This window comes from Haliotis rubra, unplaced genomic scaffold (assembly GCF_003918875.1).
Source record: "Haliotis rubra isolate DU_JTF1 unplaced genomic scaffold, ASM391887v1 Scf362, whole genome shotgun sequence".
In the NCBI taxonomy this organism is placed as follows: Eukaryota; Metazoa; Mollusca; class Gastropoda; order Lepetellida; family Haliotidae; genus Haliotis; species Haliotis rubra.
In genome coordinates, this window is record NW_025767038.1 from 612708 (window position 1) to 628062 (window position 15355).

Consider the following 15355-nt stretch of genomic DNA (forward strand, 5'->3'; position numbering starts at 1 on the left):
TACGCCCAGGTGTAAGTTTATTGATGCCATGGAATCCTGTGTTCTGTGTGAAATCACTCCACAAACTACCAATTCTTGTCAGTAGATGCGGTTCCATCTGTCCACGCAGCCTTTGAATCTGTTTTAGATGCCATGCCACAACAATGTAACAAAATGACATGCCCAGACACTTCAGACGTTTCCGAACGGCCAGACCAACTCTGCTGCTTTGACAGCGTCCACGAGTGTCTAAGAAGACACAGTCGTGATACCTTCGATTTCTATTGACCACAGCATCACGATTGTATCGATATTGGATATCGCCTCTTGGAAATTATTCACATTCAGACCATACCTCAGTTTAATTTGTACAACGTTTTGTCTTTTCCAATAAGGTATTTGTTCACTCTTTTATATGCCCGGGCAAAAGAGTATCCTGAAATTGATAGGTGTGTATCTTTGTTATGGAGACGTCAGGTTCCGGCTGGCCTAAATGCGTAATTGTCCAACCCTCAACTATGCCTATACAAGAGTATAAATTGAGGACTACCTGAATCAAAGGTTATTTTTTTAAATGATCAAACAGGCGATCATTCGATAGCATACGTGGATGTATGTCCTTGCAAACTGAAATGTACAAACATGCTATGGTACAGTCCGTGCATCACACCATATCTCTAAAGCAATTGGTTGCATGTTCACGAACTGCAAAGGCGACAGGCATACTTTATTAATACATTTGGCTATTAGTGTCACAATGTAGTATGTGCACTCTAGATTTCTGAACTGATTTAAAGGACAATAGTATTAAACATGTCAATTCGCTTTAAACACATTTCAGTGCAAAATAGGGTGTGATATCTCATGAACGTTTGGTCCCTGAGGCTGCGAAAGGAAATCAAAGAATACAACCTCCGAATACGTTTAACGTTGACGCGAGCAGTGTGTTGATTTTAGTTCAAATGGCATGTGGTCAGTGATCGCAGTTTTGTATTGAATATTGTCATTAGCAGACAGGCAGGCAGACACACAGGTGTCAATAAAACAAGACATTGAGTTTTGTCTGTGACAACGACATATTATATAACAGTTAGAAATTCTGCCAACGCTAAATAATGACATTGCTTGTAAGTATCGAACTGAGAAAGTGACTCGGTAAGGAGAACGTGTGGTGAAACAGACAAATGAAATTATATAAACAGTTAATTTACTGTCATAACATATAAAAAGCTCGCGCCTGTGAGATATCAATAAAACATTAGAAAAATAGCTCACACCAAAGCCTTCACCGAGTATTCACCGGACAACCCGCTTCCAAGTTGCGCGAACCTATTTCACTGCGCACGTGCTATGAGCGCAGCCCAGCTGTTGAAACCACTTGAATCCCCCCAAACCCTGGGGAAAATTAGTGAATCGTTTGAACTACGATTTCGCTCGGGTTTTTTTCATCACGTTATTTTTCAACTTTATAAATTGAATTTGCATTTTTGATGATTTGTTTCGGAAAGTCCACACCGAAAGGTACCAGAATCTGCAAAGTTGTGTTTTACGTTGCATGTGACCTTTAAGATAAAAGTATCTACAACCAAATTGAGAGAAGTATACATACATGGTATGTTATGACAGCAGATTTACATTAACAATGGCCTGCAATTGAATAGAAGTAGTACATAATTGGAAGAGGCCAGTTGGGGACTAAGAAGGACAAACAGCACCGGTGATAAAACCTAAAGAATAAATAATATACAAATAAGGGAGATTAAGTAGTAACAGAAAGCTGGTAGGGTGCTTTGATAAAGTCTATAGTTTGATAAATTCTTCATAGGTCGATGGTATGTAGTATCCTTGGTCTATGTGGATCAAATGTTTGTGGCCCAGGATTTCGATGTTATAAAAGGACGGAAAACCTCTACAGCCAAGGAAGACAACAAATCAACCTCTACAGCCAAGGAAGACAACAAATCACCCTGTCCCGACCCATCACATCGGTGGTAGGACAATAGGCCCACAAGGACATAACACCCTCAGACAAAACACCCTTAGGTTAAATGCCCTCAGGACAAAAAACCCTCAATGGGTAGGACAAAAGGTCCTCAATGAAGAGATGCAATAGAATACCAGCAAATCTTTTTGCAGCACATGGATTTATTCTCACATGAAAATAATGTAATATAATATCATATAATATAACATTAAATAGCATATGTAATAGCACAAAATTCACAAATCACCAAGCACATAATGCAGTTGTGCAGTTGATACTTGTACTACAGTTCATACCAGTGTAATATTGTGTCCAACACCAGTCAGAAACTTTGGCAAGATTTCGCAATCTGTCTTTGTGCATATCCCTCTTTCTTCTCACACGCTTGGGCGCTGGTCGAATCCCCCTGGCGTCCTGCAGAGGAACAATCAGGCACAAGCCGTAGTCTTGCTGAAATCCTTCGATTGCTGCCCACACTGATGGATGGTCGTGACCAACTAGTTTTTTGAACACTGCCACCTAGTACGACTTTTGTTTGAACTTTTCTTGGTATACATATACCCATATAGCGCTAGCTTGACACCACCTTTATTGTTCCTAATAACCTCCATGATGCAGTGTGTTATACTAACCTTGACCATCTAAACCTCTTATATACAGGTGGGGAAGGATGATTTGATAATACATCATTAATTGATAAGCTACTCCAAACTTTAAAGAAGGAAGCAGGAAATCAGGAATTTAATTAAATAACAATAGCGCTGACCATCTTAATAGACCATCTTGATAAATACCATGTTCTTTGACATGCCACAATGAGTACCTTCCCAACAAAATCAAACATAAGAGGAAGTGACCAATTTAAGCCAGTTCTCTGAAACAACACTTAGCAGATTTAATTCCATTGTTAAAATAACAATTACTCAGAAAACATCATGTCACCTGTCATTTCAAAACAAACACAGAGGGCGATCATCAAACCGATTTAACAAACGTTCTATCAACCTAAATCAGAAACCTTTTGGAAGCCATCGAAACCCGCCTCCACAAACCGTTTTGCTGCCCCTAAACTGTGCAATCATTTTGCTGCCCCATCCAAATCGGTCAGCCTCAAAGACATTCATGTTTCCGGCACGTGTTATTGACAAATAGATTATTTACATTCAGCGAAGCTGAAAGACAATATTTGCCGATGGAGTTGCCAGATCGGTATGATAGTCAGCGTGAAAGGTGTTCTGTCCTTTCACCTAAAGCTGATGGGCTAATGATCCTGAAGATTTTGTCATCACATCTAAACACAATAAATGACTTTGCGTTGTTTCGATCGATCATATATACAATAAACATTTAACCAAGAAAAACAACATTATTATTGTAATAATACCAGTGAAACTGACGTCAGCTGCAACCGAAACAAGGGCACATCAAAGTGGACCGTTGTTTCTGTCTTAAGAGAAACTGAAGAATTTCATTGTGTCTATATTACATGCAATCATATTAGTCGTTTTTTAGGTTTTTGCACTTGTTATGAACATGATGTGAACCATACAGTTTACCATGGAAAGGCGACCGGTTTACACATGTTCGCATGGACATTAGTGTTTTCTTTTTGTTTTTGTTTTAAATACAATGTGATAAACCTTTCTGTTCATTTTGGTCCTGGCCCCAAACATCACACTCAAGTGGTGAACTAGTATATGATGCTACTACATCAAATGTGAAGTATTAAATGACATATCTTGGAAGCACAAGAAAAACTTCGACGCTGTTTTCGTGATATTATAAGACAAATAAAACCAGGTTAACTACAACCATGGTCTAACAAACTCGTCTGATGGAACGTTTACCACGAGAATTGTCTTCATAAGCAAACGATTAAAAGACTTTAGATGTTGTTAAAAGTGTTCGGATAGATAGTGTGGATTGGACTTGTGAAAGTGAACCATACTGCAACTTGTATCTGACCGAGAATGTCATGAATCTAACTAAGCTCATTCAGAGGAATATTTATTACTTGTGATATGACATATCTTGCAGAGAGGAGTTGATCTATTGTTATATTGCTTTCGTGACCTATCTGAGTAGTTTCTTTGTGATTTAGCGCTGGTCAAATTGACATGTTTGACTTTGTCACCGGGTTACATCTTCTGAAGACGGCCAAACAGAGATTGAGGAGGAACTCTCCGAGTTCTGTGAGAGTCAGGAATGTAGCTCCAAGATAGATGCCTACTGACCCAGGTTACCTGACAAAAGATAGTCTCAGCGTCACGGAATGGTCAATACATACTTAATGATAACTGCAAACGTTTTGGGGAAATTCTCCAGTGTTAACAATTACATTATGTATCGTGCCTATATAACATAACAATATGCATATAGAATAAAAATGTAAATTTCAAATATATTAAAGGTCAATAAAAATAGTGTTATTCTGTCCTAAATTTATCTGGCAATATATATTCCTCGTCTGAGAAAGTCGACAGCTTCAATACATAGTCCATGGCTGCATCTGATGGGTACATTGATGTTGATACCTTGATGTCATATGTCTCAAATGAACATGGCGTTTGACAGCCACAAGGATTCTGAATCGTGTACACTCATCACATATTTCATGTAAAAAAAGGTGAAAACATGCGTCCCAGACTATCAGAAACGATTGAGTAAAAGCCTAAACATGTGTAGGATTTAAGCGTTATTTCAGTTATATGAGGTTCGGTTTGCTAGATCCATAGGATGCAAATCCAGACCGTTTTGCATGTACAATTTACGCTTTAACCCATACAGAAAACAAACAAGACGTGCGTGTTCTTTGTGTGAGGAAGACAAATGGGAACTTACGATGTGTAGGGAAAAAACACGTATTTAACTCATACAAGGAACGCAGTCGTCCGATAGTATCTGTAAACAATGATATACATAATAAATCACCAAACCTTTCAGCCAAAAAATTAAGTTATCAAAATACGTGTTTTAATAAAAGATGTTCAAATATTACTTAATCAGACCATGATTGAATCTAACAAATAATCACCAATCTATCTTAACATTTGTCTCTCTCTCGATCTCTCTCCATAAAACAATCCTCGTATTAATTTTTGTCGTTGAATTAATCGACAAAAAGACATTTGATTGTAGGATTAAAGAGGAACCTAACAATGTGGGCAGGAGCAATAAATGTGAACTTATAATGCGCCTTTTCCATGCACAAGGCCCATGATCAATGCGCTAAGAAAGTGGATGGATAATGTACATATATACAATGAGGGATTTGTATACATAATAGCTAGTCATAACGCAATGAACACAGATGAGTCTGGAGCAGTCGTTTGAATGAATAAAATCAACTGCTGATTTAATGGTGAAAGGGAGAGACTTCCTTTAACGTCATATCGGCAATTTTGAGCCATATCGTGACGAGAACAAATTTTGACGTTGGTAAAGAATAAGTGTTTATGAAAAATACCAGTCGTCAAAGGACAATAAAGCCAGTACATTATCACATTTAGAATTAAATTAATAGCACTATTTGGACAATACACAATATAGAAACAGGCTATAGATTACCAACAACTGAAGGAAGATCACCATGCTAGGGACTTACAGTACCTCTGCTACCTGCATGGATCCAAGCTTGATTTATACCATCGCTTCCGTTGCTGGCGATTGTAGGAAAAGTTAGCCTAAATTGCTAGTTTTACTTTTATATCTGCGATATCCCAGTTGGTTTACTGCCCTTCGTTGAGATTTTTTTTTTTTATAATTTAGCTTCATTCATTATGATGCTGTAACTTGTTTCTAGTTATAGCTAAAATATTGCCAAAGTGACTTTAAACATTAACTCACTCACTCACTGAAATTTGGAGATACCACATAGTCCACATTGTACAAATTATATGAATATACAGAGAGTCCCTCCTTGATAGCATAAAGTATTATGGTACATGCAAATCTTTGAGACATTGATTAGAAGCCTAGAGATGTACTTTATGCAACTGCTTAAGAAATACATACAGAGGAACTTTAATTAGACAATGGCTGTGGATGAACACTGTCAACAGTGAGTAATATACCCTTGATTTGTGTACAACAGCGTATGTTGATGTCCCAGGAGCTACTAGGAAGGAGAACTTCGCTTCATCAGGTGAACACGAGGATCGTGTAAGATCACCTGCAGTCAGTGAAAAGTGTTTATTGTTTACATGTCCTTCTTTTCAAGTTAACTGCAATATGCTTTGCAGTGGTATACTGTTCCGTGAACTGGTGCTGATACTTCAGCCACAGTAAGCCCGTGACTATATGTCCACATAGCTGTTAAAAGAGAATAGTGTCGGTTGTGAAGTGGAACAATGCTCTTGTGTCTATTGAATGGTTAAACACGTTGAAAATATAGACACACCAATAACTGAGTGGGTGAATTTAGTTTTACGCCGCACTCAGCAATATTCCAGCTGTATGGCAGCGGTCTGTTTACACCAAACAAGTGGACAAGTGCATGTCTCTCTAATATCTCCTCAGATTAAGACCAGTGGTTGTGACAGTGTAAAGACCACTTTCTGTCTCCAGGCCAGGCCTATTTTGAAAACTTTACCGTTATTGTGTTGATATTATTATCGCTACTTTCACTGCTCTTGGTTATATTGTATAGCGCCACTAATTTTGCACCTCCTCTCCTGTACTGCCATTAGTAATCGTTATTGCAGGGGAAATAAATAGCAATGTTTGATTCCTTTTCTGTCTGGTGTGGAACTGACATGAAGTATTCAGGGTTGGTATTATCAAACCTAATTGGAACTGTAACGCAAACATAATTACATTTAAAGCACACTTCAATAAACTATAATCATTACACAGATTAATTACCGAATATCTGTACGGACCTGCTGCGCCCAGGTAAAACAAATACATCTGTTACATTTGTGTGAAGAAATCCGACTGTTACAAAACATCCAATTACTTGGAACTTTTAAACATTTATTTTTAAAAATGTGATCACCAGTAAAAGCAATGTAATAACTCCAATTCAAATAATAGCACACCTTAGTTATGGAACAAGAGATATAATACATTTGAAAGAACGACCAATATTGATCGGATGATTCGCTCAATGGAGATGGATTATGGCGTGCCATTGTACCCCTATAACGACCCGCGCAGTTGCATTACCTACAATTGATTTGTTTGAAAGCCGCCAAATATTGATGACATACTAGTAGACTGCAACGCTAATATGTACTCAAACTCCGTCAATGACAGGACTTCGTTATTATGGATCCAGGACGAATGATTCATACTTGTCTCACGTGTAGGGGAATGTGTGACAGGACGGTCTGTAAAACGTGCGGCGGTGTGACGTATTCATTCTTGCTGTCATTCTTGCTACACATCGAAATTCTTCAGTCATCCCTTAGTTAAAATTTGAAGTCACACTGGCAGTTTTTCAGCCAGGAATTACAACAGCACAAAAGTCATGTTTTGCGATTTTAAAAACTTGGTGGAAATACTTTTACATTAAAAGTTTTGGGACTCACTCACCCTCCTGAGGATAACCATAACTTTACATTGACTTAACCTCCTTTGAGGACACAGCCACTAACAATCTCTGATGTTAACATAATCTGCCAGTTTTATCAGACATTTATCTATTTACGAAAGCAATCAAAATGTTTCTTTTTAAAATATAATACTGGGATAAACAGTAACATTATTAAAAAGATCCCTGACTGTTTCTAGTATTTATCCAATGGGATGGAAGATTCCCCGTGCTATGTGTGATCTCAGTCCACACACTGCTAATGCTTTCCTAATGTTTGCGCACCTTCTGTATCAAAGTATAGATAACATTGCTCTACAATGCATGGTAATCCTCATGTAGAATAATTAAATACGCAGTCATTAGTGTAAACTGTACAGTGAAAACGTGGAATCGATTTACCTGTCATATAACAACAAGTGTCATTTAAATCTGTATTTGTGTAAGCTTGTTTACATACGGTGTTCTCAAGCCTATATGGGATATTTGCCAGGCAAACACTCTAGATGATAATGCAACTTTTTAATCTGACAATGTGTTTATCAGTTCCTATGTCACAAGATTCACCTTAAGTGGGATACATATACCAGCCATCCAAGCACGGTAAGATGAGGAGTCCAGTTAGAACTGGTGACAGACTGTTTTCAGGACATATGCTTGCTTGCCTGCTCGAGTGATGCATCACTCAGCATTATTCCAGTTAAATGACGATGGTCTGTAAATAATTGAGTCTTGACCAGACAATCCAGTTATCAACAACATGAGCATCGATCTACGCAATTGGGATACGATGACGTGTGTCAACCAAGTCAGCGAGCCTGACTCCCGATCAACAAGCATGGGTTACTGAAGACAAATTCTAACCCGGATCTTCTCGGGTACAATGGCATATGAAACGTAAATCCATACTAGTTTGAACTGATGTACTGTCCTCCCCTAGCCCAGATGCCTACAATACCTCCAGTCTCTCTACATATATGGAAAATAGTCAATCGGTTGACATTCAGATAAAGACTAATGAACATTTTGAAAAACAAAGCATATTAGTTCTTGAAAACGCACAAATGAAATATGGTTTTCCCTTATAGTATAACCAAGGGTATATGATTATTGTCATCAGAAACGATTGCAGTGATCCAAACGATATTGAGTTCCTTTTCTCCCGAGAAAGAGTATAACCAACATCCAACACACCCTACCCAGCATATAACTGTGTTCCTTGTAAGTCCTGACTCATTTTGTGTTGTATTCCCAACATCCGGTTTTTCCTGTCGCTACATCAGTAGCATATACACATATATAGTTTTGTCCGCAGATATGTTCATGTAGCGGGCGCATGTACTGACATGTGTGTGTGAGGTTTCAAACTTTTGGAATTTCGTTTCGAAAATCGATGTTACGATGCGGTACTTTCGGAATGTACATTTTACATGCCCGTAAAACGAAGGCAGATCGTGTTTACCACCGTGTTTGCGATTGTCATCACGGTTTGAAATCCACATCAGTGTTGATGCAACCGACAGGCCTTTTGGTCATGGACTGTGAAATCAGTTGTAATATTCACGGTAAAACATGTTATAAAGTTGTGACTTTATTAACTCAGTTCACCCAGTATCATGACAAAGAGGCTTGCCTGAACAATCTTGATTCGCTAATCCTCGTATCTGTTAAACAGTCGTTTTCACTCTTATTCACACTAACGAGAACCATCACATAGTATTGTAAACATTCTGCCATGATCATTTCTCTACTATTACATGTTGTTTTAATGACAGCTCAAGTTTTAGTCACTGGACAAGAACAAAAATACCATTGTCCAGAAAATCAATTTCTAATAATGTTAAAGAACCCTGTAAATATCAACACTAGTACTTTGTAATACCCGTCAATTTTATCAGCTAAATCGAAATGGGATTTTTGTCATACTGTTTAACCTAATATTATTTGATCGTTCAATACAATCCGAGTTTCTGATTTGAGCGTAAACAATGCTACATGTGTTGCGTGTAATTACACTAGCCAAGTACAAATACAGTCCTTGTTAGTGGTCGCACCAACTCTGGCAATCAATTAAGTAATCAATCCAATCTCATCCATCAAATACGCAGGTAATGAAAACTCATCATATTTCACCGCAACATATATCGATTCGGTTGCAATGGTTTGGTGTGTCTGATAGTAGGAAAATATAGTTGAAGATTCGACCACTGGCAACGCGAGAATTATTATACACATTATAACTTTATTCAGTAGAAAGGCCACAGGCCCATGTACACAATATATTACAATACAAAAGGTATGATGTGCACAATAACTAGAACATGTTTTATATATTCACAATAATAATGCGCTACGACGCATAAACGCTTCCTTAATATAATTTGCATACATATATAAATAATTGCTATTTTCATTTTGAAGAAGGCGAATGAGAGAGTTTCTATCTTTACAGTCAATATTTAACATGCATCCTGTTCTTAAATCATCATATTGTGGGCAAATGAACATAAAATGAACCTCATCTTCTAAAATGTTCTTACAAAATGGACAAATCTTAATTCTCTTGGGATATTATTTCTTCTGCCTGTATTCTTCATAATATTTGATTCACCGAATCGTAAAATTGATAAAATAAAAAGTTACCCACATAATACTAATGATAATCTATTACCACAAACCACGGATCATGGCAAAGCTATACACGATTTGCACAAAAACATGAAATGACAATGAAAATAATATTGGAAGCAATATCCATATCTTAGACGAAAAGGACAATAAAGTAATATGTATAAATATGACCAAATATATTTTTGGAGATAAATATATTTGTCGAGCGTGTAACGATTTGCCGTTTGAACCATAAATAGCTTGTAATGTTGTAATACAAGGCGTGCTACACGCTTCCTTCCTTCACATATAAAACATTTACCCTTTACATATAAAAACACTTACCCTTTAGTTTCCGATATTTCCTTGTTAATATTGGCCCACTCGTTTAAGTATACAGACATATATTCTACACATTTTGCTGTGCAAAGCGATACCTTTACATTATCAGGATTATTGTAATATTCATGTATACATATAAAGTAATAATATAATGATATAAAATATAATATAGTGAGTGAATGAGTTTCGTTTTACGCCGCACTCAGCAATGTTCCAGTTATATGGCGGCGGTCTGTAAATAATCGAGTCTGGATCAGACAATCCAGTGATCAACATCATGAGCATCGATCTGCGCATTTGGGAACCGATGACATATGTCAACCAAGTCAGCGAGCCTGACCACCCGATCCCGTTAGTCGCCTCTTACGACAAGCATGCCGCTTGGGTTACTGAAGGCACATTCTAACCCGGACCTTCACGGGTAAATATATTATAATATAATAAGGTCAATAATAGCGCAGTATTCAGAAAAGCGACCAGTGTTAAATAGTTCGTTAAAACGACTACAAGGAATGCACTGGCAACAGTCTATTGCATATTTCGATATGGTATATGATCAACATTCACTGTAAGAAAATATCATCTCTATTTACCCCTTTGCAGATTCATTGGCAATGCAGGCTTTACCGAACAATTGCTTTTCTTTTGTTGAAAATCTGATATCCACAAACACAATCACAAATGAAAATACATTCTTAATACGAGTTTTATACATTTACAGTCTGTGAACGTTTAGCTTGAGCGAACGATACCCACTGGCAATAAACATATTTTCTACGCTTTTACAATTTTAATAAGATTTTAATCGCCTTTATAACAGTTTCCAAATCTTGCACGGCAGTTTTTAACTGTATTAGGGTGACTGTTCATCTCTCATTACATACCAGATTTGTATAACTGTCATATGACAAGCATGATTCCAGTATAGGCGTTTCAATTTGACACATTTCTATTTCTTCATCCGTTTGGTTTTCCATGTCCATGTTTAACATATCCAGCATATATGTTGAAAAAAGTCTGAAAAAGTATTAATACATTCATCTTTGCTGACGTTGTTTCCACTGTAATGGTAGGCTTATTTTCTTAGTAGAAATTAGGCTTGTTTCAGGGTTAGGCATAGGCATAGGCTAGGCTAGAAATAATACACCAGGCTTAGGCTTCAGTGGGCTGGTCCATTTAGCTCTTGATGGGTAAAGACCCACTAGGCATGTGCCTAGTATGCTTCTTCCCCATTGCTATGCAATGGGATGAACCAGTGCATGAGCATCTCATGAGCAGAGGGATCAGTCCACTGAACTTTTCTTTTGTAGGCATTTATTGGGTAATTTTCAGAGCATGGTTTAAATTGGGTAAAAGTTATAGGTTAGGGGTATAAAAGGTCAGATTGTTTTTTTTTCTCTGCTCTCTTGGGTCTTACAGAGGCAAGAAACTTGAGAAATTCACTACTGATTCTGTAGACTAGGCAAACAGAGTTTTAAGTTCTTTCAGTTTTAGTTTAAAGAAGAAATAAAGTTTTGGTTAGATGATGTTAGGTGGTTAAGTTTTGTTATATCTTGCATGGAACATTCTTTTGGGGAATTAAGTTGGGATAAGGGGCAATAGTATAGGTATATTTAATAGGGTTTTCACTTTTCTTAGAATCCTTGGAGGCATTGTTATTTTTGTTGTTTATTTAACTTAGTTTATTGTTGATTTTATTATATATATTAGTTGAGTTTGAAATAAATTTATTTTGTTTGCAAAATCATGTGTTTGGTTGTCATTGTGACTTTAAAACCCTGAATCCTGCGGACCTGAGGACCCGAAACAGGATCCTCCTGTTACAGTACAATGTTTATGTCGAGACTGTCTTTTATGAGGTTATGGATAAAAATCTAGACATCTGAAGATGAGGTTTAAAAGTTGTCATGCTTGTCGCAAGAAGCGACTGACCAAAGCGGTTGGTCAGGCTCGCTGACATGGTTGACACAAATCATCGCATCCCAGTTGCATACAATGTAGTTCGATGTCCCTGACAGTGATCAGTGGACGGTCCGATCCAGACTTGGTACAGACCGCCAACACACAGCTGGAACATTGCTGAGTGTGGCGATATGCAACAAAGAAACAAAACTACTCTAAATCTTGGAATTGTTCTTATATCTTTCATTGTTGGTACTATTTTTGAACATTGTCTTCATGCAGCTCAATGGTTATTTTTACACTTACAATACTGACTCCTTCTGACGATACTTCCACTTATAGTCCGTTTGGCTCAAAAGCAGACCGATGAATTGCAATGTAACTCGAAAACTAATAAACATATAATACTAAATAAAACACTGATCATAATCAAAACATCAGACCAACACTGTGGTTTGTTTGCAGAATTTATGTCCTAAAATTAAAAAAAGTTGTTTAACAAACGATCATTAAAATTTTGACACAGTTCACTATTTGTTACGAGGGAGGAGTGCAGAGAAAGGGACAGCCAGGTGTTAGAGAAGCACGTGCACAAGTGCCCACTAAGTTATTGATTCATTAACCTGTGCTGCACCGCCTCCATCTTTTCTCGCACACCTGGCTGTCCCTTTCCCTGCACTCCTCCCTCGTAAGAAATAGTGAACTGTGTCAAACTTTTAATGATAGTTTGTTAAAAAACTTTTTTATATTTAGGATATAAATTCTGCAAAAACCTCACAGAGTTGGTCGGACGTTTTAATTATGATCAGCGTTTCATTGAATATTATATGTTTATTAGTGTTCGAGTTAGATGGCAATTCATCGGTCCGATTTTGAGCCAAACGGACTATACCTACCATGACTGACGGCGATACATCCCGTAAAACAGAATGGTTAGAAATCTGTATGAATGTAAATACACAATACTGCACTAGTATGTGTATTGGAACGTAGTTTGTTAGCTATAGAGAACTCAAATTAATTCATCATTTGAACAGTTCGTGGATACCTCCACTGATCTGAGGAAAAAAAAATGCTTGTCACAATTATCATGAACATTTGCAGCAAACGTAACGGTAATTGGCACACATTTGCATTGAGCTTCTACCTTCTGCTGTTGACAAAAGACCATGGTCGGTCAAATAATGAACAATGTACAATTGCTATGGCAGAGAAGTATTTACACAGTTAATACAAAATCACACCACCATTACTGCTATTGATTCATGCGTCGTTTAAATGTGTTTGTGTTTTTTATACACTGTCAGTGTTTTTCATCTCCAAGTTGATTGCAAAACCAACAAGCGTATTCATATCACCAAATGCATATGGGGTACACATAGGGAGAGAGCCGAGGACTTTCTGTTGACAATTGTTCTATGTTATAAGATAAGAACTTGTATTGTATTGTGGTCTTGATTTTTTGATGCCATGAACATGCATCCACTGCCGCTATACATAATCAAACAAATTCTTTTTGCTTACGATGTCTTATTGCTCACTCGATGTCTACACTGATTTTCAGGAGTTTATACAATGATTATGCATCACTATTTCGCATGTAATTTACTCAGTGAAACTTTGATAGGCAATCGAAACTTCGTTTCTTGCAGTTGTTGTTTTATTTTTACCGAAACACTCCTGTAACGTCACAAAACTCAGGTATTAATAGACCCGTGAAGATCAGGGTTAGAATTGATCTTCAGGTACCCTCGCTTGTCGTAAGAGGCGACTAACTGGGACGGGTGGTCAGGCTCGCGGACTTAGTTTCCAATCGTATCCCAATTGCGTAGATCGATGCTCATGCTGTTTGATCACAGGATTGTCTGGTCCAGACTTCATTATTTACAGACCGCCGTCATATAGCTGGACCATCGCTGAGTGTGGCGTTACAAAAATAATCTTTTCGAGGCAGAAGGATCTTGGTGTGAAATATACCTCAGATTTCACCGAAGTGTCTGTTTTCCTTTGTGTGTAGATCAAGGGCACGGTTGCGGGTTGGCTTATTTAGCATGGTTCTCACAGGAGCCAACAGTCAGAAACCGAAGGCTTAGTGATAAAATGCGGTTGTTGTTTTTTTGTAATCGTAACATAACTTTTAACATTAAAAAAACCCAGTGTTGTTGGTGCGATGAGCAGTTCCGGGATATTTTAACTACAAATGACCACTGCTTATATAGTGTTTTCCATGTGAGCCTTGAGTAATGTTTGTGTACCTACCGAGTTCCTATTTGTGACCTCATGGAGACGTTACTTATCTTTTTGAGGCAGAAGGATCTTGGTGTGAAATATATCTCAGATTTCACTGAAGTGTCTGTTTTCCTTTGTGTGTAGATCAAGTACATGTTTGCGGGTTGACTTATTTAACATGGTTGTCACACAGGCCAACAGTCAGAAAGCGAAGGCGTGGTGATTAAATGCTTTTTTTTATAATTGTAAAATAATTTTAACATTAAAAAACAGTGTTTTGGTGCGAGGAACAGTTCCGGGAAGCACTCAGCGCAGCGTAAATAACGCAACATCCCAAACCTAAATCTCCCAGATGTCAATGTCTTTTTGGGAATTTAAAACGTTTTTACATGAGCCTTCAGCGCCATGGTTATCAAACCAAACAAGTGGACAACGTCAACCTTCGGCGACGAATGTGAGACTTTGTAACCTTGCTCTCTGTCCTTGCTGTAGTACACTTCCAACTAAATCACGGATGCTTATCCGCAAAGGTTCTTACTACGACATTTCTGATCTTATGGTGTGTGCATCGTTTCATTCGTCAGTGTAAACGTCATTGAACTCTAATTTTAAAATTGGACTGACTGACTGGACTGAATTGGTTTTACGCCGCTTTTAGCAACATTCCAGCAACATCACGGCGGGGACACCAGAAATGGGCTTCACACATTGTACCCATGTGGGGATTCGAACCCGGGTCTTCGGCGTGACGAGCCAACGCTTTAACCATTAGGCTA